Source organism: Megascapheus bottae, chromosome 6 (assembly GCF_031878675.1).
Source record: "Megascapheus bottae isolate mThoBot1 chromosome 6, mThoBot2.hap1, whole genome shotgun sequence".
Taxonomy (NCBI): domain Eukaryota; kingdom Metazoa; phylum Chordata; class Mammalia; order Rodentia; family Geomyidae; genus Megascapheus; species Megascapheus bottae.
In genome coordinates this window covers 74148325-74168156 of record NC_143514.1, presented here as the reverse complement: position 1 = coordinate 74168156, position 19832 = coordinate 74148325, and the positions used below count along the sequence as shown (strand labels likewise).

The 19832-nt window shown below is 54.0% G+C and overlaps 1 protein-coding gene across 1 annotated transcript in view; it reads left to right on the top strand.

Moving 5' to 3' along the window:
• The first annotated feature begins 1542 nt into the window (after nt 1-1542).
• The window catches only part of Arhgef10l (Rho guanine nucleotide exchange factor 10 like), a 103381-nt gene continuing 85091 nt past the window's right edge, over nt 1543-19832 (top strand). Inside the window, exon 1 of the mRNA XM_090335716.1 lies at nt 1543-1608. The gene's annotated coding sequence lies outside the window, so the exon portion shown is untranslated. The remainder of the gene's footprint in view (nt 1609-19832) is intronic.

The window sequence follows — 19832 nt, the reverse complement described above, 5'->3', positions numbered from 1 at the left end:
AGCCAGGCGTGTAGGGCCGGGGGGCTGGCTCTCCCTTGTTTTTTTTTTTTTGTTTGTTTTTGTCTTTTGAATTCGTATAGCTGGGGCCTGACAAGGAGGAGGGATGGGCGGGGGAGGGAGAGAGAGCGCCAGTGCCAGTTGTAGGACTTGAACTCAGGGCCTGGGCACTATCTCTGAGCTTCTTTTACTCAAAGTTAGGACTTGAGCTATAGCTCTACTCCTGGCTTTTTGGTGATTACTTAGAAATAAGAGTTTCAGACTCTACTGCTGACTTTGAACCACGATCGTCACATTTCAGTCTCCAGTGTGGCTAAGTTTGCAAGGTGTGAGCCACTGGTGCCAGGCTGGGAGTAATTTTTTTTTTGCCAGTCTTGGGGCACGAACTCAGGGCCTGAACACTGTTCTGGGGCTTTTTTCCTTAAGGCTAGTGCTCTACCATTTGAGCCACAGTACCAACTTCCTCGCTTTTCTATGTATGTGGTACTGAGGACTTGAACCCAGGTCTTTGTGCATGCTGGGCAACCGTTCCACCATTAGGTCAAACTTCTGGCCCAGGCTGGGAGTGGTTTTAAAACAACTTTTTGCTGGTGGTATCCAAATGAGCCTACTCAGACCAACTGATTTCAATTTAGATATACCTGAACCCTCCCCAAGCTGCAAAGCTCTTTAGAATCTGCCCATGAGTAAAAGCGCCAAAGGCGGGATGTGAATTTCCCTGCACACAGAGATGAAGCCGGGGAATATTTAATAACAACAGGGATAATCTTAATTAGTGACCTGATAAGTGTAATTAATTGCATCATATCCAGAGGCCCCTTTGGAGTTCCCGGCAGGGGTGGGTGGAGAGAGCTAGGTTTTTCAGCTTTGCGGCTGGAAGAAAGGGTGCCAGGAGCTGACTTTCCTTGCTCGGGGGAGGGGGCAGTGGTTGGCAAAATGATTCCCAGCCTTGGGCCTCAGTCTACCCACTGGAAAGAATGGGAACTGTCCTCAGGGTTGTGGCTAGTTTACTGCTTCGCAAGCTTGGGGTGCTGAGATGTGGGCTGTCTGGGAGACCCCGAGTGGAGAGGAACACACGTGTGGGTCTGCCCTGGGCAGGGGAGACGCGGGCGGGGTCCCCCCATGGCTCAGCAGGCCTCGCGGGGCCCAGCCCTCCACGGCGCCCAGTGTCGGGGAGATGTGGGTGGGAGAAGCCGGTTAGGGGTGGCCCCGGACCCGCTCCCCGCCCGAGCGGGCCTCAGTTTCCCCGCGCCGGTGGGCGGGCTGGCGGGCGGGCTGGAGCCCCGCCCCTCGGTGGGGCCGCGGAGTGGGGGAGCGGGGAGGGGGCGCGGCGGCGCGGCCCGGCCACCAGGGGTTAAGCGGTGACCTCAGCCGCGGCGCCCCGGGACCGGGCGGGTGGGGGCGGCGCCGAGCGCGCGGTGCGCGGCGGCGGCTGCGGATGGGACCAGGCCGCTCCGGGCGCGGGGCGCGGCGGACCGGCGCCTCCCGGGCCATGGGCGCCCGCGGCGGCCGGCGGAGCGGGCGGCGGGGCGGCGGCGGCGGCGGCCACCCGGCGCCTTTGTGAGCCGCGCGGAGGACGGAGCGGCCCGCGGCGGCGGCGGCGGACGGTCGGTGAGTCCGGGCCCGGCTCCGCCCGGCTTTGTGCGCCCGGGGCCTCGGGAGTCGGTGGCCCCGTGCGCGGTGGCGGCCGCCGGGTGTCTCCGCGCCTCCCGCGGCCCCTCGGCGCGGTCCCCTCTGGTGTCGCCCCCTGTCCCCTCCCTGAGGTCCCCGGCGTCCCCCTGCCTCGCGGCCTTTGTGCCCGGGCCTCCCCCCCCTCCCTCCTCCCCTCCTTCCCTCGCCCTGTGCGCGCCCGCGACCTCCAGCCCTGCTCGGGGACCGTGTGGCAATCTCCGTCCCACCCCGAGCCTCACCGACCCCCGGCGTCGCTGTCCCCCCCTTGGGTGGGAGGGCTCCGGGGCCGCGGGGGTCCGGGCCGGCTCCCCCGCCGACCTTACCGAGCGCGCACGGAGCTGCTCGGGGTCAGCGCCCTCCGTCGCCCCGGGTGGGTCACGGGGTGGAGGGACCCGCCGAGGACTCGGGGCGCCGGGCTGGCCTCCCCGGGGAGGGGCTCGGGTCTGGACTCTTTCCTGGGCCTCCCAGGCGGGAGGCAGTGCGGGGGTCCCCGGCTCCCAGGGCTCCCGGTGGGGGAGCCGAGCCCGGCCCCCCGCCCGGGCCCCATCTGCCGCCCCTGCGAGCCGGGGGAGGGCGGGCTGCTGGGCTCGTTGATATGCAAGCCGCCCCTGCCCCTCCGCGTCCAGGCCTCCACCACACGGAGGAGGAGGAGGAGGAGGAAGGGGCCACCGTCCAAGCTCACTGCCCTCCTGGTACCCCAAGTCCTGGAGGCTCCCTGCTCTCATCCCTCCATCAGAAACCCTCGGCCCTCGTCCAGAAGTGGGTTCCATCCTTTACGCCTTTCTGATCTCCTGTTCTCCCTAGGGCCCCAGAGAGGGGTGTTGGGGGGTCTGACACCTCCTCTTGGAAAGCTCGGCGGGCTCCTGAGTGGTGGCATCAGGCAGACAGTGGCCCCATTACATCTCTCTGTAGACCGTATGCCCTTGGTCTCCAGGCCACCAGTGCTCCACACTTGGATGCTCAGTTAGTATTGGTGAGAACTGGTGGTTCCTGAATCCTACTGTGTCAGCCTTAGCCTGGGTAGAAGTTCAGATTACCGCAAAGGGAACACCCAAGCCAGGCGCTAGTGGCTCATGCCTGTAAATCTTAGCTACTCAGGAGGCCGAGATCAGAGAATCTCAAATGGAAGCCAGCCTAGAGAGGGAGGTATATGGGATTCAGAACTCTCTTTAACCAGACATGGAGATGTGGCTCGAGCTTAGGTAAAGGACCAACCTTGAGCGGAACAAGTTAAGAGCTAACACCAAGGCCCTGAGTTCAAACCCCAATCCTGGCACGAAATGTGTTCATTAACAGACACTGGTAGTACCTATTGGGGCCAGAAGCTGCCTGGTGCTGCACTGACCCAACATTAAACGGGACAAGAATGTGCAGAGTAGGAAGAATCTAATCTCCTTTGATAGCTTTCAAAAGATAAAGTGGTGATAGGTGCTGTGATGTTTATACATACCTGATGATAATAGTTTATATTCCCCATTGCTATCTCTATTTGAACAACCTTGATAATTGAGAATTTGTGTGCGTGCACGTGTGCTCGAGAGCGTGTGCACCTATACTGAGGCTTGAACTAAGGGCCCAGGTGTTGTCCCTTAGCTTTTACACTACCACTTGAGTTACAGCTCCACTTCTGTCCTTTTGCTGGTTAATTGCAGATAAGGGTCTCTGCCTTGGTTAGCTTCAAAGTGAGGTGTTCAGATCTCCACCTCCAGGGTAGTTAGGATGACAGGAATGAGCCACTGATGACCAGCTCAGGCTCATTTTAAAAAGGAAGAGAATCCCTGAATGAGAGACTGCCTGAGGCCCCAGCTGGCCAGTGAGGATCTGGACTCGCTTGGGTCTCTCCAGAGGCTCCCTCCTCCCTGGTTTCTGCATTTGTGTCCAGTCCCTCTGGGCCAGGGCCTGAGCCACACTGGCTGAAGGTCCAAAGTCCACACAGTCAAAATCACAAACAGGGCCTTGTGCTGAAGTCCTTTCTCTTCCTTCCTTTTTTTTTTTTTTTTTTTTTGCCAGTCCTGGGGCTTGAACTCAGGGCCTGAGCACTGTCCTTGGCTTTTTCCTCAAGGCTAGCACTCTACCACTTGAGCCACAGCACCACTTCTGGCTTTTTTTTTTTTTTTTTTTTTTTGCCAGTTATGGGCTTGAACTCAGGGCCTGAGCACTGTCCTTGGACTTTCTCAAGGTTAGAGCTCTACCACTTGAGCCTCAGCACCACTTCAAGCTTTTTTCTATGTATGTGGTACCGAGGAATTGAACCTGGGTCTTTGTGCATGCTAGGCAAGCACTCTACCACTAGGCCAAACTCCCGGCCCCCACTTCTGGCTTTTTTCTATGTGTGTAGTACCGAGGAATCAAGCCTGGGTCTTCATGCATACTAGGCAAACACTCTACCACTAGGCCAAACTTCTGGCCTCCTGAAGTCCTTTTTCTACTCCACCACCCCCCTGGGGTTCAGCTCACTCCTGTCCTCTGGTCCTTATGTGCCTGTGCAAAGGTCTGGGCTGAAAGTAGGGGTGGGCATTAGTTTTTCTTGATCCAGGTACCTTCAGAACCCAGTATTGAATTTTAGGAATTTTTTTTAAAGGTGGCTGTTATGTTGGTCATTATGATTATTTTATTTATTTATTTATTTATTTATTTATTCATGTTTTGTTCATTGTGGGACTTGAACTCCGGGCTGGGCAGCTCAAGGCTATTGCCCTACCCCTTGAGCCACAGTGCCACTTCTGGTTTTCTGGTGGTTAATTGGAGTGTCTCATGGATTTTCGTGCCCAGCCTGGTTTTAAATCTCGATCCTCAGATCTCAGTTTCCTGAGTAGCTAGGACTATAGGGGTGAGTCACTGGTGCCCAGCTTAAACACCGTCATTAAAAAAATTAGCATGATACAAATTTATAATTAAATGAATTATACTAAAAACAAAGGTAAAAAGTACAACCATTTCCTAATTATATTTTACTTTATTCTGTTTTCCTAGTAGGTATGCATTTGTTGCAGGTGACTTTGTGTGACCATGTATATTTATTGTGTGTGTGTGTGAGTGCACACTTGTTTTTTGTTGTTGTTGGTCATGGGGCTTGAACTCTGGGACTGGGCACTGTCCCTGAGCTCTTCAGCTACCGCCCTACCCCTGGAGGCACAGCTCCACTTCCGGTTTTCTAGTGATTAACTGGAGATAAGATTCTCAAGGCGACTTCAGTGCCCGGGCTGGCTTTGAACCACAAGCTCAGATGTCAGCCTCCTGAGTAGCTAGGATTACAGGTGTGAGCCACTGCACTGAGCAGTGCACATTTCTTTCCAGTTTAATTCAGAGATGCTACGTTGGCAGCTTGGAACTGGCTGGAACTGGCTGAAGTGAGAGTGGTCGCACCACAGGAATTGGGAGGCACTGTCCCTTAGCTTTTTAACTCAAGGCTGGTTCTCCACTAGTTGAACCTCAGTTCCACTTCCGACCTTTTGCTGGGCAATTGGAGATAAGAGGTTTTTGGATTTATCTGCCGCAGGAATTTGCTAGCTGCTGGACTGGGCCCACTGTACTGGAGGTGTAGATACGTTATGTCATCCCAGATCAAAGGAGCTTTCACTGCAGCAAGAAGAAGGGAAAGGGGTGGGGAAGAGACTCCAGGTGTCATGCCGTGGTTCGAACTCAGGGCCTTGTGCTCCTTCAGCTGATGCCCTACCACTTGAACTACATTTTCAGCCCTGCTTTTTACTGATGATTTTGGAGATGCTAACTTGACTTTTCTGCCCTGCTTGGCCTCAAGATACAATCCTCTGGATCTCAGCCTCCTGAGTGGCTGGGGTTACAGGCGTGAGCTACTGCCAACTAGCAACACTTGGTTTAGCGAGAGCAGCTTTGCCACCTAGTAAAGCACCATATATCGAGGGCCCCAGCATCTGGAGACTGGGGGTGGGTGGTGGTGTCTGAGGACAGATTGGAGACTTGTGGAGTCGGTGTTCAGGATATGTGTGTGTGTGTGTGTGTGTGTGTGTGTGTGTGTGTGTGTGTGTGTGTGTGTGTGTTTGGAACTGTCTGGGGTGGCCCATCAGGTAGATTCAGGACCCTGTGACAGGAGAAAGAGAGAGAGGCTGTTCATGTAAAGCCTACATGTGGGACAGGTCCTGACAGGGTCTACCCTGGGTGCTGGGCTGTGGCCGAGGGGATCAAGCAGTACTGACATACAAAAACTGTTAAGTCTTAGGAACTTTGCACACTGCCTGTGAAACACAGCCATCCTAAAAGCATGGACGTGGCACAGTTGGCCACAGTTAGAGGCAGGTGCAGGAGGAACGGCCCATGCAAAGGCTTAGCAGCACAAGCTGCAGCCTGAGCAGGTGAGTGCCCTGCCATCAGGAGAACTGGAGTCTGCCCGACTGAGGCAGAGATGGGAAATGACGGCTGGCTCTTCCTCACGTCAGTGAATCCCGCCAGTCAGGGCTTTGTGTCATTCGGGTCATCTGTTTCCTAGCTGTTGTTGACGTTTCTTGGCTCCTGCTCTTCCAGCTCCTGGGTTTGTGGCTCGTGGTTTAGCATCAACTCAACACAACAGAGTTGGGAATCTCTAATACTGGGAAGCTGATGTGATTTCTGCTTCTCTGGTATGCATTTAGGCAGATAATTGGAGAACTTATATCTTGTCTTAGACATGAGAAAGCTGAATCGCTGAATCTGTGTGTGTGTGTGTGGTTCTGTCACTTGAACTCAGGGCCTTGCACTCCTTTTTGCCCCCAGTCCTGGGGCTTGAACTCTGTGCCTGGGTATCATCTCTATTTTTTGTTCAAGGTTAATGCTCTACCATTTGAGTCAAAGCACCATTTTTGGCCTTTTTAGTAACTGGAGATGAGTGTCATGGATTTTCTTGCGTGGGCTGGCTTTAAACGATGATCTTCAGCTCTCAGTCTCTTGAGTAGCTAGGATTACAGGCATGACCCATCTGTGCCCAGCTGAAAACTGAGTCTACTTGGCACAGTGATTCACTCAGTGCTGCGGTGTTGCAAGTGACAGGATGCTTGCTAACCACCTGGTCTCCTCCTTTATTTTGGGGGGTCTTTCTGCCTTGAGGAGGGAGGGGAAGAGAAGAATCATCCAATGTCTGTGGTTACAGCTCACTGCCATTCTTAGTCTGAAATGGATGACTGTCTGCTCACCCAGTGTTGGCAAGTTCCTGCTGGTCATAGCTGGCTTGTCAGACCGTAGCTCAAGGTCAAGACTGGGAATGGAATCCCAGGGCCCACAAAGGCCCTCTAGGCTATGTGCCAGGAAGGAGTACAGGAAGGGATAGAATCAGTGCCACTGGCTGGTGTTTGTGGAGTGGCAGACAGCACGCACCATGAGGATGTGTCTAAGTTCTCACCTCTCTGCTTGGAGGTAGGTACGTTATTTCTACTTCATGGTAAAGGCCAGAGACCTGGGGCTTTACATTGCCCGTAGCCCTGCCTCTTTCATTCTTTTTCTCTCTCTTTGGTACCAGTATTAGGGGTTGAACTTGGGGCTTGGGCCCTGTCGCAGATTTTTACTTGAGGCTGGTGCTCTACTACTTGAGCCAGTTCTGTGTCTGGCTTTTTGGTGACTAATTAGGGATAAGAGTCTTGTAAACTTTCTTGCCTGGGCTGGCTTTGAATCATGATCTTCAGATCTCCCCTTAGTAATTAACCTTACAGCATGCCTCACCAGTGCCTGCTTACAGCCCTGCCTTTGACCTGTGTCCCAGAGCATTGCCTGCCTTTCCAGGCCTGCTCTGCTCTGCTTCTGACAGCCCTCGCAGTGCCTGGATGGGAGGATGGGATGGGCCACGGAACAGAGGGCCACAGTGGTGGGGGGGGGGGTGAGAGATGGTCTCCAGCCAGTCCTCTACCTTCTTCTAGCTACACTCTCAGCATAGCACATGCCCACGATAGGCTGGGACTAGGTGAGGTGGCGTTCTGTTTCTAATCCCCAATCTCTGCACACCACTAGAGCCGGCCCCATCCTGGCTCATTGGTATTCAGCCCTGCATTCTAGCCATTAGCACACAAGGCCAGCCTCCCTACCACCTCCTCTTCATTGTCTGAAGTGGGCAGACTAGCTGAGCCTCAGCTAGAAATGTGGCTTTTTATTCAATTTCCCTAGGAAAACAATGGTTAATTTAAGTAGGAAAATAACAGTCTCTGGAAATGGAAGAAAAATTTCCCTGTACTTAGATGCTATCCAGGACGTTTGAACTTCCCCCTTAAGGGGTTTATTTTGCCTTAAATTACACATGTATCACATGGCCATTGGAGAAAACTTGGCAAGTTTAGAAACATGGCTTCATGTCCTTCATTTTCCTTCCCACTGACAACCCCTCTCAACAGTGTGCAGTGTGGCATTCCTTTAGTTTGAGAAGCTGTTGCTTTTTGGAAAGTACCCTGCAAGACCCAGAAAGGGTAAGCCTGCTGGGCTCTGGGAAAGACAACTCCTTTGTGCCTTGGTTTCCCTGTGAAAGTAGGGAATACTAATAACCAGGTCTTCCTCTGTGAGGCTCTGACAAGAAAGCACAAGTGGGGCTTAATAGACGGTGCCTGGGCCTGTGCATGAGTTTAGCCATGTTGGGGGCTCTGCAGAAACGGACTGGATGGTGTGATGCACACATTTGTACACACACATACACATATTTATTTTTCTTTTTTTGGGGGGGAGGGGTGGGCTAGAACTTGAACTCAGGGCCTGGGTGTTGTCCTTTAACTTTTCTTCCTCAAGGCTCAGCCAGAATTTTACTTCTTTTTGTTGGTTGCTTGTAGGTAAGACTCTCATGAGGTTTTTTTTTTGTTTCTTTGTTGGTTGTAGGGCTTAGACTCTGGGCCTGGGTGCTTTCCCTGAGCTCATCAGCTCAAGGCTACCACCCTCCCTCTTTTGAGCCTCAGCACCTCCACTTTTGGTTTTCTAGTGGTTAATTGGAGAGGAGAGTCTCACGGTCTTTAGTGCCTGGGCTGGCTTTGATCTGTGATCCTCAGATCTCAGCTTCCTGAGTAGTTAGGATTACAAGCGTGAGCCACTACTCCCGGCTGACTCTCAGGAGTTTTAGCTCAGTAGCTGCAATTACAGCTGTGAGTCATTAGTACTTGGCTTTGGATGTTGTGTCACCCATTCTGCCACCCAGTGAAGGAGACACACAGAGGTCACAGGAATGCTAAGCAGGTCAGGGAGTCAGGTATCTACAAAATGGTTGAGGCACAATGAATATGTAGGCAAAGTTGGGAATCCTGGGTAGCTATAAATTCTAGTAAATTCTAGATTGAACTCCTGAACACACTACTGCTGGGCTTCTGCCATTTGTTTACATATTTTCCCATCTTCTTGTCTATCCTGGCTTCCATACATCCATTTCTATCCATTCATCCTTCCATACATCCCCTCCCATGAATCATCCATCAATTGATTCAACCACGCCACCATCCCATCATCTAACCACCCATGCTCCCATTAATTCATGCATCAGTTGAGCAATTGATGATCCATCAGGCCACCTATGCCTCCTTTCATCCATCCATCCATCCATCCTCCCATGATCAATCAATTGATGATCTACCTATCCACTTACCTACTCCTCTTCCTATTTCCTATCTTCCCATCCATCCATCCATCCATCCATCCATCCATCCATCCATCCATCATGTCTGGACTCTTGCTGTGGGAACTGGAGAGACAGGAGTAGAAGGCATAATCTCTGTCATCAAGGAACTCACAGTCTAGGGGACAGTGGGGTCAGAAAACAAAGCCAATGAGTCAGTCTGGCTTATTAGGGCAGGGGAGGGTGAGTGACCTACTGTCCTCAAGGGCCAGCTTGGGTAGAGTGTCCCAGGTGATGAAGTAAGGGACCGAGAAAGGGTCTTGCCCATGAAGGAGACAGGTTATTATGGCTCGGGTTGTAGGGGGGTGCTTTCTCTTCTTTCCTTTTTTTGTAGGTCATGGGGCTTGAACTCAGCCTGGGTGTTGTCCCTGAGCTCTTCAGCTCAAAGATACCACCCTACCTTTGAGCCATACCCCAATTCTCATTTTCTAGAGGTTAATTGGAGGAAAGAGGCTCAGGTCCTTTTGTGCCTGGGCTGGCTTTGAACCTTGACCCTCAGATCTCAGCCTCCTGAGTAGCTAGGAGGCTGCACCTGGCTTCTCTTTTGTCTTTCACGTGTCCCCTTGAGGCCTGGCCTACAGAAGATTCCCAGCAAAATGGTGGAGGTCAGTGGGTGGACAGAGGAGGTGTGATCAGTAAGAAGGTATCTTGTAAGCTGTGTGGAAGAGATTGTGGCTCTGCAGAGCCATGGATGGGAGGCAGGGGCAAGTGACACATAATGAGGTGGTGTGGTTCCTGTGGTTGTGTAGGGAGAAACTGAAGGAGCCGTGGCTCTTGCCCCTCCCCTTGGTCCTCGAGCCTCTCCTCATGTAGATCCGAGCTTTTCATTCATGAGAGCTCAGTGGGTCCAGCCTTCCCCACCTTGCATTTCCACCCACAGACCCTGCTTGTTGCTTTTTAGGGCCCTGGGGTGTGGGGGAGCAGCGTGGTGTGGGGAGTCGCATTCTAGATTCTCCCTTCCGCCACTCATCCAATGTGTATCCTGGCTAAGTGTTTCAACTTCTCAGTCCAGGGTTAAGCATATAGCCCAAGCCTGTGCAGTTTGGAACAAGTAAAGAGAGTTGTAGTAAAAGCCCACTAGAGCAGGTCCTGGAGCAGGCGCAGTGAGCATGGATGAGTCGAGGCAGAAGTGGGAGGTTTGCAGGCTGCTGTGCTGTGGCAGAGAAGGCTGGGTTTGAGGCCTAGCTCTGCCTAGGATTAAATACGAGGACCGGCTTGGGCTTGGCTGTCTTGTCTGTTCCTGGGATCTACACCTCAGGGCACTGCTGGCAGGAGTCACCCACATCCCTTCTCTAAACTGGTCTAAGCAGGAGGTGAGCGGGGTATGGCTGAACCCCGCGCTCCAGCGGCTGGGGGACAGGGCTGGGTCTGCAGGGCCTCTCCTCTGGCAGGCCTCCCTGGCTGTCTCAGGCCCTGTGGAGATGACCCTGTGGAGAAGGGGTGGGGTGGGGTGGCGTGGTTTTAGGATCGGTAGGGCTCTGTGGTGCTGGGGTGCGGGGCTGGCCATGGGCTGATTAGTCTCCCTGGAGTTTCTGACGTGACCCTGGGCCCAGCGCCCTGTCCCTCCCTCCTTGGATTCCTGCTTGGTTCCAGTTCCCAGGGCTGGGTGACTCAGGCATGCCCGATGCCTTACAAGATCTGGGCACGGCAAGCAAATATCAACCCACTCATCTAGCTCCCATCACAAACCTGTCGGGACTGGCTGCCTGGGACTGGGGGTTCTGACCCCACGGTGGAGCATAGGAAGCAGGGGGACTGGAAGGCAGCTGCTCCAGCAGTGTGGGGAGGTAGGGGCTAGCCTGGTCGTGCTTCACGAGTCTCCCTGGTCTCCTTGCTATTTGGGTCTTGAAGGATGCCATGTCTTGAGATGTGCTTTCTGGTTCCTCTTTGCGAGATGGGGGTCTGGGCTAGGCTGGCTGGGGGTCCCTGGTAGCAGGCATTGGCTCAGGATCCCTGAATGCTGTGTGCTATGGATGGGTTCTCCTGAGGCCTGACCAGGGGCTGGGGCGGGATTCAGGCCTACAACCACTGACTCCTCTGGAAGATCATGCAGGAAGCACAGTGGGGACCCTAGGGCTGAGCTTCCTTCCTGTTCTGTGGGATCAGTGGATGAACAAGAGCATACCACTGGGCCTGAGTTCGAATCCTGGGTCTTGTGAGCTGTGTGAACATAGCCATGTACCTTTGCCTTGCTCAATGCCAGAGGGTCTGAAAGGCGGGGATTTCGAGAGTTAGTTCACAGACTGGCAGTGGCCAGTCTGTGGGTCTGAATCAGTGAGCCACTTCTCCAGTGACTGCTGGAGATGGGCTGTCGGTGCCCCCTGGGGGATGGGAGAGAACAAGCTTGACTGGGGAAGCGGGGTGCTGGCTTGGCCCCTCAGCCTGCAGTCGGGAGTGGGCCCTCTGGCCTGTGAAGTTCCCAAAGTGTCCACTCTGCTGCCATCTCAGAGCTCGGCTCAGAGCCTGGAGGGGGGAGTAAGAACCCAGTGCTGGTGGGAGCAGGTGGCAGAGCCTGGGACAGGCCAGGATCCCTGGCCTCTCTAGCTGCCAGTCTGGAAATATTCTGGAGTATATGACTTAGGGCTGGCCTTGCCTCTCCCAGGGCCCTCTGTCCATTTCTTTCCCCCTATTTTGGCCTTGCTGCAGCTGTCACCTCACCTTTCTTGGGGGCTGGAGGGTGGTGATTTGTGCCCCAGGGAAGCCCTGAAGGTGGCTGTGGACTCCAGGGGAGAAGGCAGCGGTGGCTGCACAGCCATGCGGTGTGGCTAGGCCAGTCTGCTTCCTAGCTGTGTGACCCTGCTCAAGTCACTTGGCCACTCTAAGCTTTGCTTTTCTATTTTTTTTTTTAAATCAGTCCTGGGCTTGGACTCAGGGCTTGAGCACTGTCCTTGGACTTTCTCCAAGGCTAGCACTCTGCCACTTGAGCCTCAGCACCACTTCTGGCTTTTTGCTATGTATATGGAGTACGGAGGAATTGAACCCGGGTCTTCATGCATGCTAGGCAAGCACTCTACCACTAGGCCAAACTCCTGGCCCCTAAGCTTTGCTTTTCTTATTCAACATTTATCCTGGAAGGTGCCAGGTGTGGTAGTGGCCAGGGTGGCCAGAGACTCAGGGCTGTCCTGGGGGGGAGGGAACTGGGGGTTGAGGGAGCGTGGTGGGGGAAGGGGCTCAGTCTCCTCCTGCAGTTTTGTCATGAGGGTGGTATGGCATTGACCCACAAAGCACCATGACAAAGTTTTATAACTGGGTCCTGAGTGAGCAGATTCACACCCTGAGCGGGACTGGCAGATGCTGGCCAGGGTGGACATGCTGAAGTGGACTTAGCCAGCAATGCTCTCACCCATGCCCGATCTTCCCCAGGGGCAAGTATAGGCCCAGCTTGGCATCCTAGCCCTCGGCACAGTGGGTGCCAGGAAGGGTCAAGGCAGTCTGGGACCCCTGGGGGTACGGTGGGAGCCTGGGAAGGACAGGGCAGCTGGAACACAGCCTCCTCGGAACCAGACTTATAAGGGGTGGGGAGGGGGAGCCGCAGCATGTGGCACACAGGTGGCAGGCAGCAGCTTTGGGGACAGACTTGGCCAAGGTAAGGGAAGATGCAGGGAAGGGTGGGGTCGCAGGGGGCGGGGCCGTGCAGGAGGGAGGAGTCTAGTCCTGAGAGTCTTCTCCCAGGGGACATAGCGCCTCCAGTGGCAGCATCCTCACAGTGCAGGTGGGGGAAGAGGAGCAAAGGCAGTGGGAGAACTCTCACTGAAGGCCCGGGCCTTGCCTGGCCAGTATGCTATAACCACACAGGGGGCCGGTCCTTAGCAGACAATGGTTTCTCATGGGTCAAGTTCAAGATCAGTGGCCAGCAGATGGGTCTGACAGGGCCTCGTTAGAAGGCACCTCCTTGTCACATCTTCCTATGGCAAAAGGTGCCAGGTGTCCCTCTAGTCTCATTCACAGGGCCTTGCCCTCATGACTTGTCATCTCCCAAAGCTCCCTGACACTCTACCACATGAGCCACAGCTCCAGTCTGGTTTTATTTTCTTGGTCATGGGGCTCAAATTCAGGGCCTGGGCATTATCCCTGAGATTTTTTTTTTGCTCTACCACCTTGAACCACAGCTCTACTTTTGGTTTTCTGATTGTTAATTGGAGATGAGTCTCACAGATTTTCCCACCCAGGCTGGCTGCGAACGCTGATCCTCAGATCTCAGCTTCCTGAGCGGTTAGGATTACAGGTGTGAGAAACCGGCACTTGAGCCAGTCTAGTATTCTGCTGGTTATTTTAGGGATGGATTCTTACAGACTTTTCTACCTGGCTTGGCTTGTTCTGCTCTGTATCTCGGCCTCCTAGGTAGCCAGGATTACAGGTATGAACCTGTACTTGGCAGCGGCTTACGTCTGAAGTGCCAGGGTATGGATGCACAGGCCTGATCCTGGTGGATCTTTTCGGCTACAGTGGATTTTGGAATCAGACAGGCCTTGGGTCTCATCATGGTTTTGCCACTGGTTGGTTTCTTGACTTTGCATGGCTGGTGATCTGAGTCTCAGCTTCCTCTTCTGTACCATGAGGCAGATTCTGCCCTCTCCAGAGCCAGCAGGACGGCTAGAGGGCGGTCCTGGGTGGATCCTGGTTTGACATAGGGTGAGAAGGCACTGGGGTCACACCTCCCTCTGGGGCTGCCGAGAACAGCTGGAAGGAGTACAGACTCTGTGAAGGACGGTGTGCCCAGGGACAGAGATCTGAGAGGGGACTCTGTGAAGGACGGTGTGCCCAGGGACAGAGATCTGAGAGGGGACTCTGTGAAGGACGGTGTGCCCAGGGACAGAGATCTGAGAGGGGACTCTGTGAAGGACGGTGTGCCCAGGGACAGAGATCTGAGAGGGGACTCTGCTGATGGCTCAGCAAGAGCCCTTCTGGGCCCACTGGCTGAGGACCCCTTGGCTCCCTGCCCTGGGGTTTCTGTGCCCGGCTCTTGCTTTGGGAGTCAGCTGGCCATCTCACCCTACCTTGGTTGAGTGGGCTCAGCCCATTTTAGCGCTGAGTTCGAAGGCTAAACTCCCATGTGGAGCAGAATCAACATCCCTATCCCTGACATATGCAGAGACCAAGGCTAGGTGGGCCCTGTGGACTTTCAGAGCACTTCGCCCCCCTTTTCTCCTTGGCCTGCCAGCCCTGAACTCAGCCCTGTGCCCTGTGCCCAGCCTTGCTCCTTTTCTGGAGAGCTCTGATTATACCAGGGTCCCTATCTGCCTGTGTGCCCATCTGCCTGACTGTGGCCACTGCCATGGCTGCTTTCTGTGCCCGGGCCCTGGCCCCTTGTGGGCCACATGCTTCTGACTCACCAGAGGAAGAATGTGGTTTTTTGGGAGTGAGTTTTTAAAAATAGCCCAAATCCTCCCTCCACCCTGCCGCACCCCTCTCCTCAGAGCGCTCCCTGGCTCTGGCACCCGGCCTCCTCCTACACTGGTTTTGGGAGCAGCCTCTGGTGCAGTCCAGTGGGCGGGGATCGCCAAGGTCACCTGGGAGGAGCTTCCCTGGTGGTTGGAATGATAGGGGAGGGGGAGAGGAAAGACGGATGGAGAAATGGTATGCCCAGGCTGCCTTCTCCCTAGGGGGTGACATGGGACCATTTGGCCAGCATGCCTTGAAGACCGCTGGGTGCCAGGCTGTGCCCAGGGCTGTGGACAGAACCCTGCCTTGGTGGAGCCCCTTGTGGGAGAAAAGTGGCAGGAACTGATGTGTATGGTAGATCAAGGGTCTTAGGTACTGGGAGGATGGGGGAAGAGGGTTGGGATGGAGCATGAGGCCCTGAGGTTGGAGAATACTGGAGGTGTTTTAGGGACTGCATAGTGGTTCTTCCTGGAAAGGAGTCAGCCGTGGGAGACGTCAGGGAGGTGACTGATCAGAGCCCAGAGCTCAGAAGACCAGAAGAGGTGATGTTTATGTTGTGTGCATGTGTCTGTGTGTGCATATGCACATGTGCATGTGCTGGTCCTGAGCTTGAGTTCAGGGCTTAGGTACTTTTCCTTCCTTTTTCCTCTCAAGGCTTGCATTCTACCACTTGAGCCACAGGCTTTGGTTTTTTGTTTTTTGTTTTCTTTTGTTTTTCTGGTTAATTGGAGATAAGACTTGCATGGACTTTCCTGCCCAGGCTCTCAGATCTCAGCCTCCTGAGTAGCTAGGATTACAGGCGTGAGCCACCGGCAGCAGCTCTCACGAGTGTTTTCCATCCGTGGCTGCCATGGTTGGCCTCTGGGTGGGCTTTGAGGCCCAGGCAGCAGGGTTTGGGAGGGGTAGAGCAGGGTAGGACATGGGTGTGTGAGGATAGGTGTTGGGGAGCCTTCCAGGTGGAAACGGCTGGTGGTGGTGGGGAATGTAGTCGGCTGGGGGAGTGAGCAGGAGCTGGGGGGTAGATTTGATGAGATCCAAGAGGGTGCATGGGCGGAGGTCGGGCCAAGCATCACTGCACAGAGAAGGGCGTCACACAAGCCAGTGCCTCACATGGAGGTGCTCAGAGCTGGGAGGGGAGGCAGGAAGAGAATAAGGGGCAGTCCTCAGAACCCGTGGTGTGTGGCTGCTGGTGGCTGCAGATGGCTAGGCCAGAGGTAGAATCCATCCACGGAACCTTTTGTAAAGAAAGAAGAGGCGTGGGGGTAATGGGGCGGGGGGACGTGGCTGTGGTATCCCAGAGGTTTCTGTGTATTTGTGGGGGATGATCCAGGAGAGACGAGGCAAGGTATCCACTGGTGGGCTCAGCCTCTGCCTGCAGCCATTTTTATTCTATGACAAATGCCCTCCTTCCTCCTGTTACCCCAGTTTCCATCCCCTTGGCATCCACACAGAGGCCAGGTAAGGAGCAGTGCCTCAAATTGTCCCATCAGAAGGGCACTAGTGCTCATGCCTGTAACCCTAGCTACCCACGAGGCTGCGGTATGAGATCTCAGTTCAAAGTCAGCCTACGCAGAAACATCCATGAAACGCTTGCTTTCTGCTAGTTAATTGGAAGTCAGAAGTGGAGCTGTGGCTAAAGTGGTAGAGTGCTAGCCTTGAGCACAAAAGCTTAAGGGCAGTGCCTCAGGCCCTGAGTTCATGCCCTCGTACTGGCACACAAAGAAACAAGAAAACAAAGAGAAAGGAAGGAAGAGAAAGCAAGGACCCGTTAAGCATGCTGTAATAGGCCAGACCAGATTCAGCCCCTTGCTGTCTGGAGGTGTGAGGGGCAGACAGGGTCACCTGGGCGGCACCTCTGAAGTCCTCCTGTGCAGAACCATCTCCTGGACCAAGCCTGACTTCTGCGCTTGCAGAGACCAGCCCATGGAATCTACAGGCTCAGCAGGAGCCAGGGGCCCCCACGGGAAGGTTCACTGCAGGAGGGGGATGCATGAGTGGCCCCGGGGGCAGGGCCGGTGTGGAGGAAGGAGTTGAGCCCGCCTGTGTGCCTGCTGTGTCAGGAGCTCCTGCCAGGTTCTAGGTCAAGTTTATTACCATATTCACTCATCCCCACCTTGGTAGCCCAGCCCCTCCACCTCTGGCACATGCACAGGCCTATTTTACCCACACATCAGACAGGTACGTATAAGCATGCATGTGTAGAGTGAGGCTTTCCTGCATGCTTGACCCACAGAGTCTGAACACCATCCTCACCGTGGAGCCTGTACCTGCCAGCCTCTGGGAACAGGAACTTGGGCCCTCTTGTTTCTTAATCTCTGGCCCCTGTCCCTGTCAGGCAGTATGTAGAGCTCAAGGAGAGGCCTATTGGATGGCTAGAGCTGCAGCAGTAACCTTGAGGTCAGGGAGGGTGTCCAGGGAGTCACAGAGAAACTCCAAAGTTGTGGCCTGAGCTCACTGCTCTAGCTCACTCACGGACCTTCCATGTTCCCCCGGGTTTGGGCTGAAGCAATAAAGAAGAGAGTGGAACTGTCCAGCGGTGGACCTCAGACAGCCAGAGGTTTTCCCTATACATTCCAGCTTCTCACTGCCTGCTGGGTCCTGGAGATGAAGGGGTTAGTGGGTCTGGAACTGGGAGGGGCGGGGCCTGAGACCCTTGCCTGGTGGCCTTCAGCTCCCCTCACATGCTGAGTCCAGCAGCTTCTTGATGGGGCTAGCTCTGGTTTCCCAGGCAACAGCCCCCAAGGCCCTCTCTGCCTGACAACGGGGTGGCCCCTTCCCATAGAGGCCTCCTAAGGGGCTGCCCTTCTCTTTCTCCTGAGGACTATTGACCAGGCACTGGCCTGGGGATGAGGGTTGGGGGGGGGGGTTGCCTACTCTGGGCCCAGGACAAGAGCCCTCATTGTCTGAAGCTCTGGCCATTGACTAAGCTTGCCCACTCGCTGGGGAGGGCTCCCCACCATTTTCCTGCAAGAAAGAAATGAAGTTAGAGCTGTCCCCACCATTCCCAACTTGGGAAGCCCCCCAAGTGGCCCTGTGCTTGGGGCCCAGGGCAGGAGGTAGGCCCCCTCCCAGAAGCCAGCCCCGCTGGGATGAGGTGTGGCTGTCTCACGGGCATGGTGGGCCAGGCCAGGCATTGTGTAGGTGCTAGAGCTTCCGCTCTCCCAGAAGAAGCTGGCCTGGGCTTGGACTAGCAGGCCAAAAAATAGAACAGCACTGGCCGTACTCAAGGGGCAGCTGAGACAATCGTTAAAGAACTGTGGCTCGTGACACCAGCTGCTCAGCAGGCTGAGATCTGAGCATCTCTGTTCAAAGTCAGCTGAGGCACAGAAAAATCTGAGAGACTCTCATCTCCAGTTAACTAGCAATAAGCCAGAAGTGGAGATGTGGCTCGAATGGTAGAGCTGTAGCCTTGCGTAGAAAAAGCTGAGTAAGATTATAAGGCCCTGAGTTCAAGCCTGACTACTCTCTCTCTCTCTCTCTCTCTCTCTCTCTCTCTCTCTCTCTCTCTGTCACACACACACACACACACACACACACACACACACACAGACACTTAGCATGGTCCAGTGCCACCCTATTGGCCTCTGTCACTTCCCATGCACTGCTCAGCTCTCTTGCTACACCTTTACCTGAACTCCACCCACTGGGACACCTGTATCTGGCTGTTTCTGAGGTTCTCTGGCCTCCCCCTCACCTTTTGCTCACTCGTCCATCATTCGCTGAGAGCTTGCTGATGGACCTGAACCTTAGGCAGACTCTAGGAACATACTTCTGATCAAATTTCTAAAGGTACGATAAGGGATTATTAATAATAAGCATGATAAGATAGAGCAGTGAACACAGTACACTAATAAAATACAATTGTGGCCCATCCCTGCCTCTCCAAATACCTCACGGTGCCATGTGTCCCCTGCTTGTGGCTTCTCTGCCATGTGGAGAAGTGTGTGGTGGATGTCCAGGGCACTGCAGGGAGCTCCATGGGGCTGAGATAGGGCTGAGATGTCAGCGGTTGGCTGAGGGCAACGGAAACTTGGTGAGCAAGGAGGGGGAGGGGTCAACTGTACCCAGATATGCGTGCTGGTAAACACTGGATGGTTCTGGAAGGATTCTTAAGAAACCAGTAACCGTGATCATTTCTGGGGTAGAAGGAAGGGTTTCTTTTTTTTTCTTCTTTCTTCCCAGTCCTGGGGACTGAACTCAGGGCCTAAGCACTGTCCTTGGGCTTTCCTCTAGTCTAGTGTTCTACCGCTTGAGTTACAGCGCCACTTTTGCCTTTTCTTTCTTTCTTTTTTTTTTTTTTTGCCAGTCCTGGGCTTGGGCTCAGGGCTTGAGCACTGTCCTTGGATTTTCTCAAGGCTAGAGCTCTACCACTTGAGCCTCAGCACCACTTCCGGCTTTTTGCTATGTATGTGGTACCAAGGAATCGAACCCGAGTCTTCATGCATGCTAGGCAAGCACTCTACCACTAGGCCAAACTCCCGGCCTACCACTTTTGCCTTTTCTATGTATGTGGTACCGAGGAATTGAAACCGGGTCTTTGTTTTGAGGGTTTTCTTTTCTTTTTTTTAGCCAGTCCTGGTGCTTGAACTCAGGGCCTGAGCATTGTCCTTGGGTTTTCTCAAGGCTAGAGCTCTACCACTTGAGTCACAGCACTACTTCTGACTTTTTCTATGTATGTGGTACCAAGGAATTGAACCTGGGTCTTTGTGCATGCTAGGCAAGCACTCTACCACTAGGCCAAACTCCCTGCCCCAGGAGGATTTCTATGTAGTGTATATTATTTGAGTTTTGAGAGGCCCTGGCCTACAAGGAGAACTCAGTAGGCACAGCCTCAGACTTGTGGGTTCCAATATTGCCTCTTCCTAGCTGTGTGCTCTTAGATAAGTGACTGCCAGTCTGGGCCTTGTTTACTCATGGATCATTTAGATTCATGTTCATTCATCTCTGTGAAGTCCTTTAGAATATTGTGGAAGTAAAATCACTATCCAAGCTGGGCACTGGTGGCTCAGGCCTGTAATTCTAGCGGCTCAGGAAACAAATCTGAGGATCATAGTCTGAAGCCAGAAGAACAGGAAAAACCATGTAACCCTTATATTCAATTAGGCACTCAAATGCCAGATGTGGAGCTGTGGTTCAAATGGTAGAGCACTAGCCTTGAGCACAACAAGCTCAGGGACAGCACCCGAGCCCTGAGTTC